Source organism: Oryx dammah, unplaced genomic scaffold (assembly GCF_014754425.2).
Source record: "Oryx dammah isolate SB20612 unplaced genomic scaffold, SCBI_Odam_1.1 HiC_scaffold_2, whole genome shotgun sequence".
NCBI lineage: Eukaryota > Metazoa > Chordata > Mammalia > Artiodactyla > Bovidae > Oryx > Oryx dammah.
In genome coordinates this window covers 120,549,793-120,575,026 of record NW_024070186.1, presented here as the reverse complement: position 1 = coordinate 120,575,026, position 25,234 = coordinate 120,549,793, and positions in this window count along the sequence as shown.

Below are 25,234 nucleotides of genomic sequence, written 5' to 3'. Positions count from 1 at the left end.
CTGCATATCTGAGGTTACTGATATTTCTCCCAGCAATCTTGATTCTGGCTTTTGCTTCCTCCAGCCCAGCATTTCTCATGATGTACTCTGCATTTAAGTTAAATCAGCTGGGTGACAATATACAACCTTGACGTACTCCCTTTTCTATTTGGAACCAGTCTGTTATTCCATGTCTGGTTTTCACTGTTGCTTCCTGACCTGCATACAGGTTTATCAAGAGGCAGGTCAGGTGGTCTGGGATTCCCACCTCTTTCAGAATTTTCCACGGTTTATTGTGATCCACAATACCATCTACAAGTCAAACTTATAGCCTATATGAAAAGCCTGGATAAGGAAGCATTTACTCTCAGGGCTGTGCAAGTACCCCCTTTGAATTTTGCACACTGGGAACATCACTTGACTCATCCTAGACACAGATGTGAGGGGAGAGTATAATGGAGTGTCTTAGTCAATGTGGACTGACTGCTATAATAAAATGCCATGGACAGGCTGTGAGAAATTTACATCTCAGAGTTTTGGAGGTCGGAGGTCTGAGATCAAAATGCTGACGAATCCAGTGTCTGGTGAGAGCCACATCTCTGTCCATAAATGACTATCTCCTAGTTTTGTGTCCTCACAGGGTGGAAAGGAGGTGGGATCACTTTGGGGCCTCTTTTATAAAGGCAATAATGCCATTCATGCAGGAACTTCCCCAAAACCCTACTTCCAAGTACCATCACACAGGGGCTGAAAGTAAAAGTCGTTCAGTTGTGTCTGACTCTTGGCAACCCCATGGGCTATACAGTCCATGAAATTCTTCAGGCCACAATACTGGAGAAATAATTTAAAGAAATAATTATTATTATTTAAAGAAATAATTTAAAGAAATATCCAACAATAAGGTTGCTGAAGTGTGTGATCAGTCGTGTTTGACCTTGCAACCCAATAGACTGTAGCCTGCCATGCTCCTCTGTTCATGGGATTTTCCAGGCAAGAATACTGGAGTGGGTTGCCATTTTCTACTCCAGGGATCTTCTTGACCAGACCTGTGTCTCCAATTACCAGTGTGCCACCTGGGAAACCCCAATAGGATTGCTAGTCAGGGGATATGAACATTTGGGGTATATGTTGCTTATTGCAAAAGTTTTTTAAATCAATTGTCACTAAAACTGTATGGTTATGTGTTCATTTATTCACAAACTGATGCATAGAAAAAAGAAAGTAAAGTGAAGTTGCTCAGTTGTGTCCGACTCTTTGTGACCCCATGGACTGTAGCCTACCAGGCTCCTCCATCCATGGGATTTTCCAGGCAAGAGTACTGGAGTGGGGTGCCATTTCCTTCTCCAGAGGATCTTCCTGACCCAGGGATGGAACCTGGGTCTCCTGCATTGTAGGTAGACGCTTTACTGTCTGAGACACCAGGGAAGTCAAGTATTCTAAATGCTGATACAATTAGGATAAGATTTTTTTTTTCACCCTTGAATATTTTTATGTATCACTGTCAATTATTTTATCTTTTGGCTCATCATTATAGAGTAGTTTTATTTTTTATCTAGTTTGCATGTATGCATCTTCTAAATTCATGAAATGATAAAAGAAGTCTAGAAAATTCAGTTCAGTTCAGTTCAGTCGCTCAGTTGTGTCCGACTCTTTGCGACCCTGTGAATTGCAGCACGCCAGGCCTCCCTGTCCATCACCAACTCACGGAGTTCACTCAGACTCACGTCCATCCAGTCAGTGATGCCATCCAGCTATCTCATCCTCTGTCGTCCCCTTCTCCTCCTGCCCCCAATCCCTCCCAGCATCAGAGTCTTTTCCAAAGAGTCAACTCTTCACATGAGGTGGCCAAAGTACTGGAGTTTCAGCTTTAGCATCATTCCTTCCAAAGAAATCCCAGGGCTGATCTCCTTCAGAATGGCCTGGGTGGATCTCCTTGCAGTCCAAGGGACTCTCAAGAGTCTTCTCCAATACCACAGTTCAAAAGCATCTTGATGAAAGTGAAAGAGAAGAGTGAAAAAGTTGGCTTAAAGCTCAACATTCAGAAAACGAAGATCATGGCATCCGGTCCCATCACTTCATGGGAAATAGATGGGGAAACAGTGGAAACAGTGACAGACTTTATTTTTCTGGGCTCCAAAATCACTGCAGATGATGATTGCAGCCATGAAATTAAAAGACGCTTACTCCTTGGAAGAAAAGTTATGACCAACCTAGATAGCATATTCAAAAGCAGAGACATTACTTTGCCGACTAACGTCTGTCTAGTCAAGGCTATGGTTTTTCCTGTGGTCATGTATGGATGTGAGAGTTGGACTATGAAGAAGGCTGAGCGCCGAAGATTTGATGCTTTTGAACTGTGGTGTTGGAGAAGACTCTTAAGAGTCCCTTGGACTGCAAGGAGATTACCTCATGTTAATTAGACTCTCCTTTATTAATTTTTCTTTTTTTTTCCTTGACATTATCATTATCATGCTGTTCCTTTTAAAAATGTCTTATGCTCTGTTTTACACATTTATATTCATGCTGGGATTTGGTAAGTTGCATAAAGAAATAGAGAGATATGAATTATTTATTAACAAAAAAACTTTATAATTGACCAGTATCTCTATCATGCCAACATATAAGATTATACACTTTTAATATATATAGGATAGTAAAAGATAATTAGCTAATATGAAGCAAAATATTTTATACTTCATAAATTCCTCCAAATGATTCAACATCAGTTAATATTTCAACCAAAGTTCATGCTTACTGTTAACATACTATAGATTTTAGTAAAATAAGGGAAAAATTAAGTATTGAATGTGAACAGTTTAACTCAAATGTATTGACCCTCTTTTCAAGGATATTGCTGACATATAATTTTTATTTTTCACTGTAATGTTTTGCTTTTTTACATTTTATGTGCATGTTTGAGTTTCTTTTTGAGCAGCAGAAATACTTTAATCCAACTTTGAAAAGTAGTAATAATGAGTAGGTTTAAATCCTAAATCCTTAAAGCAAAAGAAATACACAAATAAAGATCTTAGAAACACTGGTTTCCTAGAATTATGAACTATTTTAACATGATTTATGCTCATATGGAGAGAATGGAATGTGTTGCATACTACTATCCCCCAAATGTTCAGAAATATGCAAAACAGTGGCCACATACCATCAAAAATACAATTAGATATTTGGAAATGTACTAATATGTGGTTTTAGAGTCATTACTTAATAGCACTTCATAAAATGATCATATTTTTACATTCTTTAAATTCAGAAGGTAAATGTTAAGTAATAAACTTGGGAGTTAATAGTGGTACACTTGGCTAAAATCAATCTCATAAATTCGTTTTTCATATTACTAACTTTCTGTCTTAAAGGGAGAGTAATGAACCTAAAACTAAGTGACTAAGATTTTCATATTTAACCCCAGCAGTAGTATGTATTACCCTAATTATGTTTTGTATTTGAATATTAATAGGGACATAAAATTTTAATTTTCTCTCAAACAATACTAAATAAAAAGTCAGTGTTGGCATCCCCTTAAACATTTCAAATAAAACAATTATTTTTCAATTGAAGGTAGTGTCCACTAATTTCCTAACTGATTTAGACAAAGAACAATAGGACTGCCAATAAATATACCACGCCTTTAGTAATATTTGGCATTTTGTACCAGTGGTGCTTTATTCAACATTTTATTCTTCCTAAAGATACTAAGTAATGAATGATATATGCTTTTGGTGCATAGAGAGTGTTTAAAGTCTATGAAAAACATTAATTGAATTATTAGATCCACATGTTTTCTGCATGATGTTATTTTCTTAAAAGTTATCACAAAGAATTACAAGAACTCATAATGAGTTACATTTATATAATATTTATATTTTTCAAAGTACTTTCAAGTATATTATCTCTTTTGATCCTCTTATCAACTGTATGAAATAGATAAAACCAATAATATGGGTTCTTTTTTTTTATAAGAAAATGAACCCCAGCCAGCAATCCTATGGTATTCTACTCTTAATTCCACAAAGCATGGGATGCCATTTAGCTTACTCTGTATTAAAATGTTAGCAACTTGATGTCCCACACCTGCTAGAAATAATCTTCCTGTAAAGCTCAAATCCCAAAGTATTCATGATTGCCTTTGAATTATTGATAACACTCATCTTCTTCCCCTGTGTAGAGTAAATAATGTCATCAGGAGCAGCTCAATGAAACCACTGTCCTAAGTGTCAGAATTAAATTACTTCCAATTCTTTAATTGGTTCTCTAATCAAATACCTGGTAGACTGATAAATGTTAACTACAAAAATAACTTGCCAAGTATCTTCATTTAGTATGCACTTTTTAATTCACCTATTACAATTTATATGTTCACATATCCACACAGCTTTTTTATTTTCTTTGACTTCTAAATCTGATGTTTCATTAAAAAGTGGTTATTAGTAGGGGAGAGGAAGGAGGGACTATGGCTATATCAGTACTTCAGAGCCAGGTTTTCTAGTGGTTGGAAAGATTTCAGAAGAATAGAAGAGAAATAATTTGTCTGATTCTTTTTTTTTTTTTAAGGAGGGCCTAAGAAGAGAAGGTGAGATTAAGTTGACTGTGATCCTTACTTCTCACAAGAGTAGGAATGTAAGGAGGCAGAGTGGTGACAAAAACCAATACTATAATTCCATCTATCGCAATACAATGAGCATTCTCAGATTTAAATGATGAAGAAAAAGAAGTTGAGAACTGGGAAGAAAATGGGGAAAAAAATGTGGTAAATCAAGGAACTAAAGCAGAAGTCACATGGGGAAGGGGGTGGGGGATGAAAGTCACTATGAGCCCTATTTCCAGGAAAGGCCAGCACCATTGATAATTGGTTCACTTACGGTTAGGAGTGTTTAAAGGTGAAAGAGAGGACAGGTCCAAGAACCTACTGGAAGAAGATAGGGTAGGAACTTAGAAGGTTGCTAATAAACTGTGGAAAATTCTTCAAGAGATGGGAACACCAGACCACCTGACCTGCCTCTTGAGAAACCTGTACACAGGTCAGGAAGCAACAGTTAGAAACGGACATGAAACAACAGACTGGTTCCAAATAGGAAAAGGAGTACGTCAAGGCTGTATATTGTCACCCTGCTTATTTAACTTATATGCAGAGTACATCATGAGAAACACTGGGCTGGAAGAAGCACAAGCTGGAATCAAGATTGCTGGGAGAAATATCAATAACCTCAAATATGCAGATGACACCACCCTTATGGCAGAAAGTGAAGAGGAACTAAAAAGCCTCTTGATGAAAGTGAAAGAGGAGAGTGAAAAAGTTGGCTTAAAGCCCAACATTAAGAAAACGAAGATCATGGCATCTGGTCCCATCACTTCATGGGAAATAGATGGGGAAATGGTGGAAACAGTGGCTGACTTTATTTTGGGGGGCTCCAAAATCACTGCAGATGGTGACTGCAGCCATGAAATTAAAGAGACACTTACTCCTTGGAAGAAAAGTTATGACCAACCTAGATAGCATGTTGAAGAGCAGAGACATTACTTTGCCAACTAAGGTCCATCTAGTCAAGGCTATGGTTTTTCCAGTTGTCGTATATGGATCTGAGAGTTGGACTGTGAAGAAAGCTGAGCACCAAAGAAGTGATGCTTTTGAACTGTAGTGTTGGAGAAGACTCTTGAGAGTCTCTTGGACTGCAAGGAAATCCAACCAGTCCATTCTGAAGGAGATCAGCCCTGGGATTTCTTTGGAAGGAATGATGCTAAAGCTGAAACTCACTTTGGCCACCTCATGCGAAGAGTTGACTCATTGGAAAAGACTCTGATGCTGGGAGGGACTGGGGGCAGGAGGAGAAGGGGACGACAGAGGATGAGATGGCTGGGTGGCATCACTGACTCGATGGACGTGAGTCTGAATGAACTCTGGGAGTTGGTGATGGACAGGGAGGCCTGGCGTGCTGTGATTCATGGGGTCGCAGAGAATCGGACACGACTGAGCGACTGAACTGAGGGAACATTTGAGGGAGTGAACATGAATTAAGAAAAATATTTATGGAAAATGAAAAACAAAATATCATAAGAAGAAAACAACAGCATTTTAGATTTAACAGATAATAATCATTTGACAAATCCAATTTTTCTTTTTTATTATTTGGAGAAATGATAATTATCCCTGATGGAATAACAAATTGGTTTTAGCTCTTATCTCACAAGGTGTCTGAAGCTATTTGAAGTATATTGTTTTATTTTATTTATTAATTTTGGGGTTTTCTTTATTGACTCTCCCCCTACTGCCTACACCCGCCACCCCCACCCACGAATCTGGTCAGTCATTCTGAAATCCATGTCTCCAGATTGCAAATGCTTTTACTCCATACGCCCATTTGTTGTCTTTGGACTTTGTTGCCATCTATACAGAGATATTTTTATTCGTACTTGGAGTTGGCAATGGACAGGGAGGCCTGGCATGCTGTGGTTCATGGGGTCACAAAAAGTCGGACACGACTGAGCAACTGAACTGAACTGAACTGAACTGTATGGGTTCAGAATGTATCCTTTTCCTTTCTGGCTTCTGAGCTTTGTGCATCTGCTTCTGAAAGACCTGCTCCTTTCAGTTAAGTGTTAAAGTGTTATTTTAATCATAGCTGCTGCTTGTGTTGCTCAGGCTGCTTACTGCCAGTGTGAGGGCTCAGTTCATAGGTACCCATGCAGTGTACCACTTGTACAGCCAACAGACATGCCTCTGGTTCTAAGTGTTAAAAAGAAATCCAACTATATAATAAATAGTGATCTTGGAAAAGTGGTGGATTAGGAGTTATAAGTTCCTTGTTCAGGTCATATATGTGCTAGCTAATAGCCAGATGACATCATTCAAATTAATCAGTCTCTTTGAATCCCAGTGTGCTTATTAGCATAATGGTGATAAATAATATTGACCTTCCAGGCTTACACAGTCATCTGAGTTAATCAAACAATATTTTATAAAATGTCAGGGTTTTTTTCTGTTTTAAATTATGAAAGTATGATAACACATTTGCAGGAGACTTGGAACATACAGAACAAAGTTATAGTTCTACTATATATTACAATGGGCTTCCCTGGTAAAGGGAAGTCGGTAAAGGATATGCCTGCAATGCAGGAAACTGCCTGTAGTACACCTGGGTTTCCCTGGATCGGGAAGATCTGGAGGAGGCATGGCAGCCCACTTCAGTATTCTTTCCTGGGAAATACCGTGGACAGAGGAGCCTGGAGAGAAACAGTCTATGGGGTTGCAAAAGTCAGACATGACTTAGTGACTAAATCACCACCATATACTGCAATTATTTTTACGTAGATAAATTAAAATTAAAGTTTCAAGTTGTATAGAAGTGCACATTATTATTTAAAAGATTAATGCAACCATAAGATAATTGCATTACCGTGTATATGGACTTTGATATTTTTGAACAGGTAGCATGGCATACCATATCATGTATGCTACAGTACCACAACTTGAAGTATCTGTTTAATAACTGAGCCATTTTCTTTTCCCAAATGGATAGCCATAATGTTGCCATCTGTGTAAAATATTTTTGTTTATACTAATTTCTAATTCTAGATTTAGAAATCTTAGTGGTCCCCATTCTACATAACATTTCTTTCAAAATATTTGTTTTTCCAGTGCACTGATTCTTAGTTGTGATAGAAGATGTCAACAGTTTATAAGCCATAGTGGGTTGCCAGTATGAGTTAAAGCAAAGGTATTCTGACTTAAAACCCTCTGATCCATTCATAGTCAAACCTTGCAGCTCATCCTCTTTTTCAGGACTTGAAGACTTTGAAATGCTCAAGGAGTCTCTCCTTTTCCTTCGTTATCCATACTCAGATTATCTCAACTATTCTTATGGCTTAAAAAAATTTACATATAGTTTTCCAGATGTACAGTCCCAGCACTGAATTGTCCGTCACCTCTAAACTAAGATCTCAAATGGCTCTGGCCACATCTTCCTTTGAATGTTCGATCTACATCCATCCCACTATCTGTCTATCTACAAAGATGTCTTCTTTGTATGTCTAATTACCATGTCCCAAATCATGTTCTCGAAGTTCCTCCCATATCTTCCCTGTTTTTCTTATGGTGCCTGTGTGCACACTAAGTCACTTCAGTCGTGTCCAACTCTTTGTGACCCTGTGGGCTGTAGCTCACCAGGCTGTCCATGGGGATTCTCCAGTCAAGAATACTGAAGGGACTGCCATGCACTCCTCCAGATCTTCCCGACCCAGGGATCGAACCCAGGTCTCATGCATCGTAGGCAGATTCTTTACCATCTGAGCCACCAGGGAAGCCCCTTTGTTATGGTCCATAAACCAAAGGCCAAACTGTGAGTGTCATTCTTAACTCCTCTTTTCCCCACTCACCCCCTATCCAAATCATCAGCAAGTCCTGTCAGTTCTATACTATTATGTATTCCTTATCATACTCTGTAAGATGCTACATGATTGGATTCCTGGCCATCATTTCAAACTCATCTATGTAATACGGGCTTTTTCATCTTTCACTCGTCATAGCACAAACCCCTATGGAAATTGTATTTATTTATTGATCTATTTATTGTCTCTCCCCCTAGGAAAGGACATTTTCAGTTTTATTCCCAGATCCATACCTAGAATGCTGCCTGATACATTGGAGACACTCAATAGTACTCATAAATGAATTAAACCATAGTCATAGTATAAATCTATCAGTAGAAACAGGCTTGAAATTATGGGAACCAGATTGACAGCTATACATGACCATCAGTGTGTTAAGGTGTTCTTTCATAAACACATTCTTCACCTGTGAAACACACTCTTGCATTTGAATACAGAGAGCCCAAAATGTCATGTTGATTCAAAGAAATAAATTCTACCTATTTTCAACTCAAGATAATTCTGTAAGGATGAAAGCTCTCAAAACAAGACAAGGAAAAATATTTTTTTGTTTTTATTTGAACTATCCATCTCTCCAAACATCCTTCCCTAACTCCTGAATTTTTATGTTTAAGAACATATTTTGTATTTCCTCTCAGAGTCAAAAATAATGTTCAAAATTGAAGATACTGATCATAAAAACTATTATTATGCCAAATCACCTCAAATTATGCAGTAGCCAAAGTACACAAAAATATGTCATGGTAATAAATCCATTTTCTTACTCTTCATAGTGTCTTATTGTCCTTATAGCTTTTCATACTGTAGCATAATAAATGAACTTTCCAGTGTGATTTGCATATCTCTCACCAGAAAAAGAGTTTCAGATCTTAAAGTTGTATTTGATATATTTAAGTGATCTTGAATAATAGTCCTCAGAGTTGTTCTGACCTAACTGATAATGAATTTTACAGTCTACTATAGTGTTCATTTGCCTGGGCCTGCCATAAATTAATTACCAGGAAATGTATGAAATATGCTATTGCGAATCCCTGGTTTCTCTCTTCTGAGTTCATTTGAATAATTACTAAAGTATATCTCATTGTTTGCAGGCCAGATTTGATCTCTTAATCATGGAGTTTGTATCTCCTCCCATGTTTTATATGTTGGTTGGTTGGACCTTCTTTCATCTCACTCCCAAGTCAGAAGAGTCATTCCTTAATGCTCAGCTCCCCTTCACTTCATATGCTGAATGGGTCACCTTATCCTCTCAATTCTGCTTATAAAATATCTCTGGATCCATCTCTGGATCAATTCCCTTTTCTTTAGCACTGTGACCTCTTTGAGAGATTAAGCCTTCTGGCCTCACAGGGGTGTATTGACCTGGCTTCTGACTACACCACTTCTTCACCATAAAAGCAGAGAACAGTTAGCTCAGAATCACATCCAGAAAGGCAGTAAGATTGGGGAATGGTTGGTTGTCCAATTATTATATATTCAATCACAGAGATGCTACTTGAGGTGGGAGATTCTACAAAAAGGGCGTACATTGTGATATTGTAAATTGCGATACCACATAGGCAGGGTTTCAGAACCTGTCTCTGCCTGCACACTGCTATTATCTTGGGCAAGTTCCCCTCTCTGGAACTTAGTTTAACCATATTTAACTTTGAGATAATAATTCACACTTCATAGGATTGCCGTGAAAACTGAATAAGATTCTGTGGGCTGAAAGATATTTCATGACATGTGTTGGATGCTCCCCATATGTTAGTTCTCATCTTGCATTCTCCTACCACTTCCAGGCCCCATCGCATGCTTCTCTGAACACACCTGCAGAAACCCTGCATGTTTTCTTGGCCCTCTTATACTGAATTCATTTGGGTAGCAAGAATTTCTTCTATTTCCCTCACAGGATAAGGGAACCTGAATGAGACAGTGTTCTATATCAGGAAACCTGTTTTTATGTTTCTGCAATCCTCATTCTAGAACAGCTGGAAACTATTTCTGTTTGTACAGTTTGCTTATTTTAATATGTATCAATGACTCTCCCTAGGTTATAAGTAAAACTACAGATTTCTTAGCCTTCTGTACTTATTTTTAAAAACTCAGCTCTGACACTTATGCTCTTTAGCTGCTTGTATTCCTCATAGTTTATGGGTTTTGCTCCCACTCTGGTTTGATATATCTCTATAAGCATGTGTCCTGTCGTATTTGTACTATTTGTATACTGTTTCTCTTACCCACTATTATATAAATTCCCTGAATGGCTGACACTATCACAGCACCTAGAATGTGTTTGAAGGTCCATAGCTAATTGATGGACAATGGAAGGTGTTATTATCATTGTTTCTATTGTTGCCCTTACCTATTTAAAGAATTTTCTTTTCTTAGATTTTCTTGGTCAAACCATGAATAAAATGTATAGAATACATTTTGTTTTCTATATCATAAACAAATACAATTTTTATGTAAACACTATTTTCATACAACCTAAGCACCAAAGATTTTAAAACCTAATCAATTACTCCAGTATGTGTACTTCTCATTTGCATGAAACTAACATTCTGCAGTTGAGATTTCAGAGCTTGCCAGGTGGCTCAGTGGTAAAGAATCTGCCTACAAACAGGGACACGGGTTCGATCCCTGGGTTGGAAAGATCCCCTGGAAGAGGGAATGGCGACTCACTCCAGTATTCTTGCTGGGATAATCCCATGGACAGAGAAACCTGGTGGGTTACAGTCCATGGGGTCGCAAAGGGTGGGACATGACGGAGTGACTGAGCATGCACGCAACTGAGATGTCAAAGCCCTATTTTAAAAAAACAAAGCTTAGAAAAATGGATCATATTTTAGTCATTTTATTAAACAAACTGGAAAGCAATGAAGCATAATTTCAACAACCTTCAAAGTAAACTCACCTTTTATTCCTAGTGTTCTTTCATATTGCCTTTTGGTGCCAAGAAATAATTGGGTTGGCCAAAAATTTCATTTGGGTTTTTCCATACGATATTACAAAAGACCTGAACAAACTTTGTGGCCAAACCAATACATCCCTACCATGATAGCCCTGAGAGAAACACCTTACTTTGAGAAGGATGAAGAGATGTAGGAGTAGTTGACATCCAGTTAGTATATAATACTTAACCTCAAGACAGCCAGGCCAAAAGGGATCACATGTTCCCAGGGTCTATCTCCTTCTCTCCTAAGGTAACTTAATGAACTCCAGCAGTTTCCTGCACTGGATCTTAATCAATAAAGTGCAAAGGTCAGAGATAGAACATTTAAATATCTAGCAGTTAAGTCTACTCTTTATTGACTATGCCAAAGCCTTTGACACTGTGGACCACAATAAACTGTGGAAAATTCTGAAAGAGATGGGAATATCAGACCACCTGAACTGCCTCTTGAGAAATCTGTATGCAGGTCAGGAAGCAATAGTTAGAACTGGGCATGGAACAACAGACTGTTTCCAGATAGGAAAAGGAGTATGTCAAGGATGTATATTGTTGCTGTGCTTATTTAACTTATATGCAGAGTACATCATGAGAAATGCTGGGCTGGATGAAGTACAAGGTGGAATCAAGATTGCCGGGAGAAATATCAATAACCTCAGATATGCAGATGACACCACCCTTATGGCAGAAAACAAAGAACTAAAGAGCCTCAGTTGCACTTGATGAAAGTGCAAAAAGAGAGTGAAAAAGTTGGCTTTTAGCTCAACATTCAGAAAACTAAGATCATGGCATCCGGTCCCATCACTTCACGGCAAATAGATGGAGAAACAGTGGAAACAGTGGCCGACTTTATTTGTTGGGTGGGGCTCCAAAATCACTGTAGATGGTGACTGCAGCCATAGCATTAAAAGACGCTTACTCCTTGGAAGAAAAGTTATGACCAACCTAGAGAGCATATTAAAAAACAGAGACATTACTTTGCCAACAAAGGTCCATCTAGTCAAGGCTATGATTTTTCCAGTAGTCATGTATGGATGTGAGAGTTGGACTATAAAGAAAGCTGAGTGCCAAAGAATTGATGCTTTTGAACTGTGGTGTTGGAGAAGACTCTTGAGAGTCCCTTGGACTGCAAGGAGATCCAACCAGTCCATCCTAAAGGAGATCAGTGCTGAATATTCATTGGAAGGACTGATGCTGAAGCTGAAACTCCAATACTTTGGCCACCTGATGTGAAGAGCTGACTCATTCGAAAAGACCCTGATGCTGGGAAAGATTGAAGGCAGGAGGAGAAGGGGACGACAGAGGATGAGATGGTTGGATGGCATCACCAACTCGATGGACCTGAGTTTGAGTAAACTCTGTGAGTTGGTGATGGACAGGGAGGTCTGGTGTGCTGCAGTCCATCAGGTTGCAAAGAGTTGGACACAACCAAGTGACTGAACTGAATTGAACTGAACTGAAGTCTACTCTGTCGTAGACCTACATGAGAAGGTGTGAAGATTTCTACCTAGGAATGTGAATGGAGAGGTAACTGTACTGTCCCTTTCCATATTTGTGATGTTTTATAGTATTTACATTATTTTCAGGTCCTTCTGTAAGTTCCAGCTCATCCCTTAAGAAATCCAGTAGGCTGTCATATGTCTCTACATTCTTCAGTTTGTACATGCGAATTTTAAAAACCTTCGTTGTAAAGTAGCTGATAAAGTGGGGAACTTGTACTCTCTGACATAGCATGAACTGAGAGTGTCATTTAAGTTTGATTAGTTAAGTATAAAAAATATTAATCTCATACTTAGGGAAAGATAAGAATATTTTTAGGCCTTTTTCATTACTTTAAGAAGAATTTTATAACAAATTCAGTTTCAGTATAAATACAACTCAATTATCTATAACAATGGTAATGGAAAATTGAAATCTACAGATAATCCAAAATTTTATTTTAAAGGAGCACAATAAACCTTTGTTCCCACTAAGCTTCTTAGTATTGCTCTGAGCTGAGAATTAATTTGTGTAGATTCTTTTTTTATTTGACACCTTCCCCATGGAGGAGGGATTGATCAATAGTAAATTAGACACTAAGTACAGAGCAAGAGAAACAGAGTGAAGTCAGAGACCAAAGGACTTGAATCAGCCACAAGATTCATATTAATACCTGAAATTTAAAATGAATTAAATCTTCATTTTGGATTTATAATAGAAATAGACTTTCTAAGAGCTAAATACAAAACATTTTGAGTGTGTGAGTTGTCATTGAAAATATAGGTTAGTACTTTGATTCCACTTTCTGGATCAAAGAATACAAATAAGTATTTCATAGTTTATCAACTCTATTTCTTCCCAAGCAACAACAGCAACAAAAACAAACAAAAAACCCACTTTGTTTCCATTCTGGATTTTTCAAATGAGGCTTATCAACAGAAAAACCATTTGCAAATGTGGACTTGTTTCAAAGGTAGACAAGTAATATTTGTTGTACAAAATCAACATTCCAAAAAATACTAAAAAGTCAGTAAGATCTGCCCTGTTGCTATCTTTGGTTTTGCCTCTCCCTTTGCAAAGGCTCACCACTCAGCCTGCCAGTTCAACAAGAAGCTTCCTTCAGCCTCAACAACACGTCCTTCTGCCTATTATAAAGCTTAAATTTTGTTTCCAAATGCTGATGTTTTGGTTGGGTGAAAATTATTTCCAAAAGGATATTCATTTTTCACTTATAATTTTTAGAGGATAAATAATGTTCTTTATTTTTACATACCATGAAGAATCTGAAGTGTGGCATTGAAATTGTCAAATGAAGCATATGATATGTTGGATGTGCCAAAAGAAATCGTCACCTTTCCTAATAAATTAAAATCTTAATCCTCCAAAGTTGGCACAGGGCAAAATCCTCCATTCCTGAGAAGGAGGATGTGCCTTCATAGTTGTGCCTGTTCCAGTTATTCTCTCAGGATTTCCTGCTTCCCTAGGGGTGTTTGATGGCACCCCCCCTTCCACACTGGTTTGAGTGGGGCAGAGAAGGTTTGCACACATCTAGGTTTGCACACTTACCTTCTCTTCACGAAGCGTGTAATTACTACTCTGTTGCTTCAAGTGAACCAGCCTCTCAGGATACACTGTCATTCTCATGGAGGTAATACAAAAGTCCTCCTGTGGAGAAATCATCACTTATTTAAATTGTAAAAATAATGATTGGATCTCACTATTTAATCAAGGTGTATATGATTCATAAATGCTTCAGAGATTACTGATAACCTCAGTTAAAACCTATTATTAATATCAGCCGTAGAAGTGCAAATATGATCTCAGTGAAATAACTAACCACTATTCCTTGTTTAAAAATTTTAACCAAAAACAACCTTTAACCTCACATATCCAATTGTATTCCTCTCATTTAAGCAAACTTATCTTTAGTCTTATTTACAAAATAAATTGAGAACCGTCATTAAATTAGGAAATGAGTTTTTAATTTTGAAAATAGTTTGGCAGAGCATAAGAAACTACATTCTCTCTGGGCATTCAGATTTTAACACAGACATAGTCTTCTGTGGTATATTTGTTGCACTAAAATATAATCCTAGAGGGTCTGTGAGCCCCTTGAAATTATATGCAAAAACATACATGACTTTGTATATATCATGCTGGGAGAAAAGGTACAATGGATTTCCTCAGAACGATAGCATAAAGTAAAATCCCTTCATTGTGTGTAAATTCATCTATATATATATGTTTTTAGATAATGACAAATACCCATACTCAGTGAAGTGCAGTGTGAAGAATACCAGTGAGTCTAACAGCATGTGAACATAGATGTATTGTCAGAACAGGAATATTCTCGGCCATAATATAAATGATATATATTTTAATGATACAATTTTATTATATATGCTCTGGCTTATCATCGTAAATCTATTTATGTCTGATGATATCTCATATTTACTTACAGAAAAATTCTTTTATTGAAAAAGTAAGTAACTTAAAATTAGTAGCTGCAAAATAGATTTAATAAGATCTGCTTAATGAGCATTTAGTGATATCTCACTAAATTTTGGTTATTTAAAGACAGAAAAATATTTTGAATGTTTAAAAAAATAAACGTGTGGAACTAGAAGAGCTGCTACTATATAAACTTGCTCCAGATAATTTAAGTTGTGAAAAGAAGTTCTTCGGTGAAAGGTGATATGACTTGACAAAAATACTTTGCTGTAGGCTCCTTTTTGAGTCAATGCTAATGGCATATGTATTGAGATTTGAAGTAGAAATGAGCTTTAAATAAATATTACATATAAATAAATATTAGCTACAGTTCCATGAAAAGTACTCTGTCTTTATTTAGTGTGGTATCCTCAGAGTCACATTCAAACACTAGTGAATGAATGAAACAGTCAGTTACTTAATCAATATTTGTTATAAATCCATAGTTATCCTTCTGGTTCCTGCAAGTAGTAAGAGCAGTGCATGATCTCCAAAATACTCTTTAGATGTTCTTTTATATATATATATATATATATTCCTTTCATATATATATATATGAAAGGAATTTGCTAACATGGTGGACAAGCATTGTGATACAGAAAAATTTTAACCTGATTGGATGACAAACATTTTAACCTGTAAAATGCACAAGTGATAAAAACAACTAATTTTCATAGTGTCCTTATCAATTAAATGGTATTAAGAAAGTTATTTTAGATATGTGAATAAGGCAAGAGTGAGTGCTTTTAATATCTAAACAGACCAATTCCAAATTATTTAATAGAGAATGTGCTTTGTTAAATTCACTGTTATTGATGAAAAGTCAAGATTTAGTAAAGTTACATATTAACTTGTAGATTTATTTTCTAACACACATAGAAATAATTTCTATCCAGGAGAAAAATAAATCCAATTGTTATAGATTTATTATCCCATAGGACATTGATTGGTTTTTTTATCCTGTCTAAAAACCTCGTACTAATAATGTCTCAAAATGCTTATAAATACCCAACTCCTCAAAACCCTGGTGAATTAGCCTTGTCATCTGATTGATTTAGTTATTAATCAATGAGTTGAATAAAATCTTTGACGTGTTTATTTTATATTTGTGTAAGAGTCATGCTGTTAACTTTTTGAAATTTTGCATAAACAATGGATTATTATTATCTTCACAATCACATAAAGAAGTTACTAAAATCATCCCTGTGTACTGTTACTATTAGTATAGTATGCTAAGTCGCTTCAGTCGTGTCCGACTGTTCAACCCCATAGACGGCAGCCCACCAGACTCCGCCATCCCTGGGATTCTCCAGGCAAGAACACTGGAGTGGGTTGCCATTTCCTTCTCCAATGCATGAAAGTGAAAAGTGAAAGTGAAGTCGCTCAGTCGTGCCCGACTCTTCGCGACCCCATGGACTGCAGCCTACCAGGCTCCTCCGTCCATGGGATTTTCCAGGCAAGAGTACTGGAGTGGGGTGCCATTGCCTTCTCCGATTAGTATAGTATAGTAGGTACCACTGTCATCCCTATAAGGAAACTGAGAATCAGGGAGGTTAAGTGAGTTCTCCAAGGTCACACAGGTGGTAAGGATTAAAGAATTTGTAATATTGCAAGCCTGTGCTCTTAACCATTACACAGTGACATCCACCTTGAGGCTAGAAGAAACCTCACATTGAATAAAACTGAAGTTAAAGGTGTTTGTAACTCATCTGGCTGGCATTTCCCATGATGTACTCAGCATGTAAGTTAAATAAACAAGGTGACAATATACAGCCTTTGTAAGTGAGAAGTCCAATACAAGCCACACTAGGCTAAAAGGAGTGTTGGCAGAGCTCTATTCTACCAAGACTTTGGGGAAGAAGATATTTTCTAGTCTTTTCCAGCTTCTAGAGCCCAGCCACATTCCTTAGCCCATGCTTCTCTTCGTCCATCTTCAGAGCTAGCAACAACGGCCCGAGTCCTTCTCACATTTCAACATTCTCCTTCTTTTTCTGTCTGTTCTATCTGACCCAGTTGGGAATATTTATCATATTATTAAACTGGATTCAGTCAGATGATCCAGGATACTATTCCCACCTTAGTATTCTTAATCATATCTGTAGAGGCTGTTGGTATCATATAAGGTAACATATTTGCAGGATCTGGGGATTAGAGCATGGACATCTTTAAGGGTTATTATTTTGCCTGCCTTAAGACATGATGATATCACTATTGTTTTATTTTCAAACTAAAATTTTCTAAGGTCATAAAGTAAATAAAAGAGAGAGGAAAGAAAGATGGTAAAGTGTGCCATTATTCAGTTTCCCCTTTGGTTAGGAATGTAGTAGTAAAAAGAGAAAAAGTATAACATTCTCTATTCCCCCAACACAAACTCAGGCCTTTGTCTAATTACTTTCAGTATTTTTCAAAATGCTTTTTGTGGATAAAGGAGTCCAAGGCTTAATAAAGTCTTGATAACATATAGAATGTGAGTTTACAACTTTCACTGAGTGGAATCATGTACAGGGCACTGTAAAAATGTGTGTTCCTCAAGCTGCACCCAAGCCTGAATAGGCCCAGCTCATTGTGGCTTGTGATCTGTTATGAACATCTGCTCAGTCTGACCTGTCTGTATTGTGACTGGATCTAAAAACTTCACCCTAAGCCAACATGTTGCCTTGATTAGCCTAGGAAGACAACTGTATCCTTTGTGTTTTTCTCCTTCTTAGTCTTCTCTTTCTACCAACATGAAACAGCTGCATATCAATTCACCTGTTTGCCTATCCACACTTCTATAGACGTATTTTACTTTATTGAATGTTACTCTTTGTATTTTGGAACCCTGAAATACCATACTCTTGGATGAGGTTTCAGTTCTTTCAAATACCTGTAATCACCTGTAAAATTCATTTTCACTGGGAAGGATGAATATTCTTTATTTTATACAGCAATGGGACATTTTATGTTGACTTTCTCCTACTAAAACCAAGTATGATATGTTTAGTGAGAATGATAGAGAGATGCTTTACCACAAAAGTCAGCACTTTATAATGGGTCAGACTAATTCCAGTTTCCTTTGGATATCCAGGCTGCAAAAATCACAAATCTGAGGTAAGTGAACATGGGATATATGTATGTTTTCAAACTAGTGTACTTTATGTTTGGATAAATACCCAGAAGTAGAGTTGCTGAATAATATGGCACATTTGTTTTTAATTGTGGAGGAGACTTATACTGTTTTCTATAATGGTTACACCAGTTTACAATCCCAGGAGTGCACAAGGCTTCTCTTTTCTTTACATCCTTCAACACTTATTATTTCTTTTTTTTTAAGTACTATCCATCTAACATGTATTAGGCGATATCTCACTGCGGTTTTGATATGCATTTCTCTAGTGTTAGTGATGTTGAACATCTTTTCATATCTGTTTTGGCCATCTGTATGTCTTCTTTGGAAAATGTATGTCCATATCCTCTGCCCACTTTTTAAATTGGATTGTTTAGGTTTTTTTTTACTATTGATTTGTATGAGTTTTTAAACATATATGGGATTGTTGTCATTTTTCAGTAGCTAAGTTGTGTCTGACTCTTTGTGACCCCGTGGACTGCAGCATGCCAGGCTTCTCTTCCCTATCTCCTTCCCTATCATATCCTTCCCTATCTCCAGGAGTTTGCTCAGATTCATGTGCATTGAGTCAGTGATGCTACCTAACTATCTCATCCTCTGCTGTCCCTTTCTCCTTCTGCCCTCCACCTTTCCCAGGATCAGGGTCTTTTCCAGTGAGTTGGCCCTCCATATCAAGTGGCCAAAGTATTGGAGCTTCAGCATCAGTCCTTCCAGTGAATATTCAGGATTGATTCCTTTAGGATTGATGGGTTTGATCTCCCTGGGACTCTCAAGAGTCTTCTCCATTTGAAAGCATCAATTCTTCGGCACTAAGCCTTCTTTATGATCCAACTCTTACATCCATAAATGACTAATGGAAAACCCATAGGTTAGACTATATAGACCTTTGTTAGCAAAGTGATATCTCTACTTTTTAATACGCTGTCTAGGTTTGTCATAGATTTTCTTCTGAGGAGCAAGCGTCTTTTAATTTGTGGCTGCAGTCACCATCCACAGTGATTTTGGAGCCCAAGAAAATAAAACCTGTCACTCTCCACTTTTTCCCCATCTATTTGCCATAAACTGATGGACCAGATGCCATGATCTTAGTTTTTTTGAATGTGGGATTTTAAGCCAGCTCATTCACTCTCCTTTTTCACTTTTATCAAGAGGCTCTTTAGTTCCTCTTCACTTTCTACCATTAGGGTGTTATCATCTGCATATCTAAGGTTGCTGGTATTTCTCCTGGCAATCTTGATTCCAGCTTGTAACTCATCCAGCCCGGCATTTCACATGATGTACTCTGTATACGAGTTAAATAAGCAGGGTGACAACATACAGCCTTGATGTACTCCTTTCCCAGTTTTGAATCATATGTTGACTATAAACCACTTATCAAATAAATACTTTGCAAATATTTTCTCCCATTCAGTAGATTGTGTTTTCATTTTGTTGATGGTTTTTTTTTGTTTGTTTGTTTGTTTTTGCTGTATAGAAGCTTTAGTTTGATGTAGTCCCACATATTCATTTCTACTGTTGTTGTCATTGCTTGTGGTGTCAAATCCAAAAAAAAATCATCACCAGAATTCACATAAAGGAGCTTCGCTCAGTGCAAGTGTCAGTCACTTTAGTCATGTCTGATTCTTTGTGACCTCGTGAATTGTAGCCTGCCAGGCTCCTCTCTCCATGGGGTTTTCCAGGCAAGAACACTGGAGTGGGTAGCATTTCCTTCTCCACGGGATCTACCCAAACCCAGAATCAAACCCAGGTCTCCTGCATTGCAGGCAGATTCTTTACCATCTGAGCCACCAGGCAAGTCCATGCAGGAGCTTATTGACTATTCTTCTAAGAGTTTTATGGTTTCAGGTCTTTAATCCATTTTGAGTCCTCTCACCTGAAATGAATCTGTTGTAGGCAGCATACAGTGGCCCTTGTTAAATTCATTCAGCCATTCTTCTGATTGAAGAAATTAGTCCATTTACGTTTAAAGTAATTATTGATAGGTAGTACTTATTGCTGTTTGATGTCTTCTGGTTCTTTTGTAGATCCCTAATTCTTTTATTTGCTTGCTCTCTTCCTTTGTGGTTTGATGACTTTCTTTTAGCGGTATGCTTAGATCCTTGCTCATTACCTTTTGTGTAACAGTGGCCACAGGACTGGAAAAGGTCAGTTTTCATTCCAATCCCAAAGAAAAGCAATGCCAAAGAATGCTCAAACTACTGCATGATTGCACTCATCTCACATGCTAGTAAAGTAATTTTCAAAATTCTCCAAGCCAGGCTTCAACAGTACGTGAACCATGAATTTCCTGATGTTCAAGCTGGATTTAGGAAAGGCAGAGGAACAAGAGATCAAATTGCCAACATCCATTGGATCATCGAAAAAACAAGAGAGTTCCAGAAAAACATCTACTTCTGGTTTATTGACTATGTCAAAGCCTTTGACTGTGTGGATCACAACAAACTGTGGAAAATTCTTCAAGAGATAAGAATACCAGACCACCTGACCTGCCTCCTGAGAAATCTGTATACAGGTGAAGAACACTGGACATGGAACAACAAACAGATTGGTTCCAAATCAGGAAAGGAGTACATCAAGGCTGTATGTTGTTACCCTACTTATTTAACTCGTATGCAGAATACATTATGAGAAATGCCAGACTGGATGAAGCACAAGCTGGAATCAAGATTGCCGAGAGAAATGTCAATAATCTCAGATAAGCAGATGACTCCACCCTTATGGCAGAAAGTGAAGAAGAACTAAAGAGCCTCTTTAGTGAAAGAAGAGAGTGAAAAAGTTGGCTTAAAGCTCAACATTCAGAAAACTAAGATCATGGCATCTGGTCCCATCACTTCATGGCAAATAGATGGGGAAACAGTGGAAACCGTGACAGACTTTATATTTCTGGGCTCCAAAATCACTGCAGATGGTGACTGCAGCCATGAACTTAAAAGACACTTTCTCCCTGGAAGCAAAGCAATGGCCAACCTAGACAGCATATTAAAAAGCAGAGACATTACTTTGCCAACATAGGTCTGTCTAGTTAAAGCTATGGTTTTTCCAGTCATGTATGGATATGAGAGCTGGACCATAAAGAAAGCTGAACACTGAAGAATTGATGCTTTTGAACGGTGGTGTTGGAGAAGACTCTTGAGAGTCCCTTGGACGGCAAGGAGATTCATCCAGTTCATGCTAAAGGAAGTCAGTCCTGAATATTCATTAGAAGAACTGATGCTGAAGTTGAAACTTTGAATACTTAGGTACCTGATGCAAAGAACTGACTGATTGGAAAAGACCCTGATGCTGGGAATGATTGAAGGTGGGAAGAGAAGGGAACAACAGAGGATGAGATGGTTGGATGGCATCACCAACTCAATGGACATGAGTTTGAGCAAGCTCTGGAAGTTGGTGATAGACAGGGAAGCCTGGCATACTGCGGTCCATGGGGTCACAAAGAGTCAGACACGACTGTGCCACTAAACTGAACTGAACTGACCATAGGTTTTTGCTTTTCAGTTACCACGAGGCTTACATATAACAACTTAATTTGAAATATAAGTACATTGTATCATTTATTACTCTTATATTTACTCCTAAAGGGTATGTTTCTGCCTTCAAAAATGTCATTGTTAATATATGAAACAGTTGCATGAGTCTATTCTGTGGTTAAGGTAGACTAGAGATAGACTGGGATATAAATTACTCTGAAGTGTGTGCTCTGAAGTAAATTGCTCTGGTGGGCCCAACACCATTGGGATTACCTGGAAAGTTGTTAGACAGGTAGAACCTTAGCCCCCAACCCAGTCCTGATAAATCAGAATCTGAATTATAACAAGATCTCCAGAAAATTTCACAAACAGTACTCTTGAAAGTAGTTCTACCATGTATGTAGTTCTATCAGAGAAACCAGTCCTTTCTTCACTTTGTATTTGTTTAACTGCTATCCAAATCAATGAGTGCTTTAACATGAGGACTCCCCTCTTTCTCTAACTCTTGTGATTGTTTTCTACACAGTTAATTTTGTAAGTAAATTATATGCTGTTCTATTGTTTGTACTGATTTCATTGGTATGTGCTAGTACTACATAAAGTAGCATCATATATATATATATGTATTTATATTTGATTAGGTTGATTAGTACATATAATAGACATGGCTGCCATATATATATAAAGAAAGTCAAAGTCACTCAGTCCTGTCCAACTCTTTGTGACCCCATGGACTATACAGTTCATGGAATTCTCTGGGCCAGATTACTGGAGTGGGTAACCTTTCCCTTCTCCAGGGGATCTTCTCAACCCAGGAATCAAACCCAGATCTCCCACATTGCACAGACATAGGTTCCATCCCTGGGTTAGAAAGGTCCCCTGGAGAAGGGCATGGAAACCCACTCCAGTATTCTTGCCTGGAGAATCCCATGGACAGAGGAGCCTGGGCCACAGTCCATGAGGTCGCAAGGAGCTGGACACGACTGAAGTGATTTAGCACTCACACCTTATATAAATTTATCTTGATTTTAAAATTCTTTTATAACTAGTGGCTTAATATTACTACCTTGTGTAACAGTTCTCATTGGTTTGATAAGCTACTAGGAGATAGATTATAGATGGATTATATCACTTTATCTTTGAATAACCCTGCATGCTTTGCCCATACTAAGGCACTCAATATTTACCAAATCAAATTTTAGAATTTGATTTCTAATCACACAATGAAAGCATATTAACAAAACTATAATGATCTCAGGAAATGCACTTACATTGCTTTTATGTCCTCGGAGCAACCTGGTATACTGCGAATGGTTCGGCAGTGCTTGATGAACTAAAAAAGCTGCTGAAGATGTGACATCCCACATACAAGCACATGAGAAACACAGGGTTTCTAAAAACTAGAGTATGTTTGAAACCTGCCATGATTCAGCCTCTCTTTTGTTGCATTTATGTAAGCGTATACCACCAAGCTTTAGCTTATTGCAGTCAGCCTAGGCCTTATTCTGGTGAAAGCAACAAATGCTGAATTATGATTAAGATATACTCAATTTTCATTTTTTAAATTCCAAGTCTAGTCCTCAATATAACTGAGAAAAAAATAGATACCTTGCTGTGTGTTTTATTATCTAGAGACCAAAATCATGAATATTTTTAATTCCTTGGCCTGTTAATAATCCATTAGAAAGCTGTAGACTCCAAACCCAACAAAAAACAATACAATAACAATAACAAAACAATAACAAAACCAGAAAGGTATGAACATTTAATCTTCACTAAAAACATGGTTCTTAAGGGTGCAACCTTTCCGACGTGACCACTTGCACAAAGTTATACTTGACATGGAAGACAACTTAGGAAATTTCAAAATGCACTGCATAGATATGGAATTTTGCTTAGAAATCTGTATCATAATTAACCTGAATATGTAATTCTGCGTTGACAATGGTTTAGGTAACATGCTTTTTTAAAGTGAAAATGGAAAAATTATGAACTGTAGGTAGTTGTGAAATCAACTGTCTAGTCTAGATTGAAACCAATAACTATAGCTTTTAACTTACTATACCAGTTAATAAGTACCAGGGTACTTCCATAGTGTGTAAATATATGAATGCCATTGAAATACTGGGTGGCAGTTTTTGTTGTTTAATTGAGGCATAACATACATTGGATTGTAATTTTGGGAGAATGCTAGGAATTCTTTCACTGTCCTTTCTCTATGAAACTCTGACATCAGGCCACATCTGTATTTAGACATGCCTCCTTCTTTGGCATTCACTTTCCATCCCCATCAGTTATTATTATTTCCTGAATCCAAAGTCATTCTTGGTTACTTTGATAAACTAACCTATTAATTGAATTTTATGTTAACCTTTCCCCTCTCAGCATCACTCTTGTAATAAATACACACAGTGAACTATCCATGGTTTTTTTTTTTCAGTTTTGTTAAGATCCAGGCTTAGAATCAGAGAAGAATATTGAGTTTATCTCTATCAGAGTTCAGCAGTTGTTTACTTGAGTAAGGACATGGCATAATAATTGGAATATTTCAGTGATGTGCTCAGAAACCTCTGGACTCATAAAAATGTGAGAAGTTGAATAAATAGCTGCAGATGAGAGTGCCAGAGTGACTACTTTGACTTACATGTAAAATAGTATCATCAATTCAGAACCCATTGTACCTAAGAAAGGATAAAATTTTGGCTTTTGCTTGTAGGCAAAACATTGAGAACATGTCTTCACTTATTTTACTAGGAATTGGTTTATTAAGAACATTTTTCACTCTTATCACTGTGCATACTATATCTATTTTGAATGAAGCCCAAATAATTACATTTTAAAGTAAAGCTCAAAAAGTTAGGATGAAAAATTTTACTGCCTAAAAATGATATTTTTTTAATCTCCAGTTAGAAGAAAAATCATTTCCTTTATAAAGGGCTAACTTTCCATTAATATAGCAATAGCCATTACTGACTTTAACTTGTATAGGTACACAAACCATTTTCTGCCCTTATATAGGGTAACAATATTGAACATGCCTTACAATCTTTATTATACCTGGTTTAAATTTCTCTTGCTAAAGTTTAAGGCCATAGAGCTCATACATATTTTAGAAAACACAAAAATAACTCTTCCCTATTGCACTGTGAAAATTAGATGGTGAATTCCTTTCCATAGCTCTTCCAGTTACATAAATTTGTGTTTTCCTTTGTTGATTTTCATTTTTATCTGCTGTATTTTTAGGCACACTTTGAATTTTTTTTTCCTCTGAATTATTTTTAGATGAATGCTCTAGGAATTACATTCTTAACTTTTCACATACTTCTTGGAGTTAATGTAGTATCTTTGAATATAAACATCAAAGCCATGTAACCATGTTGGTTT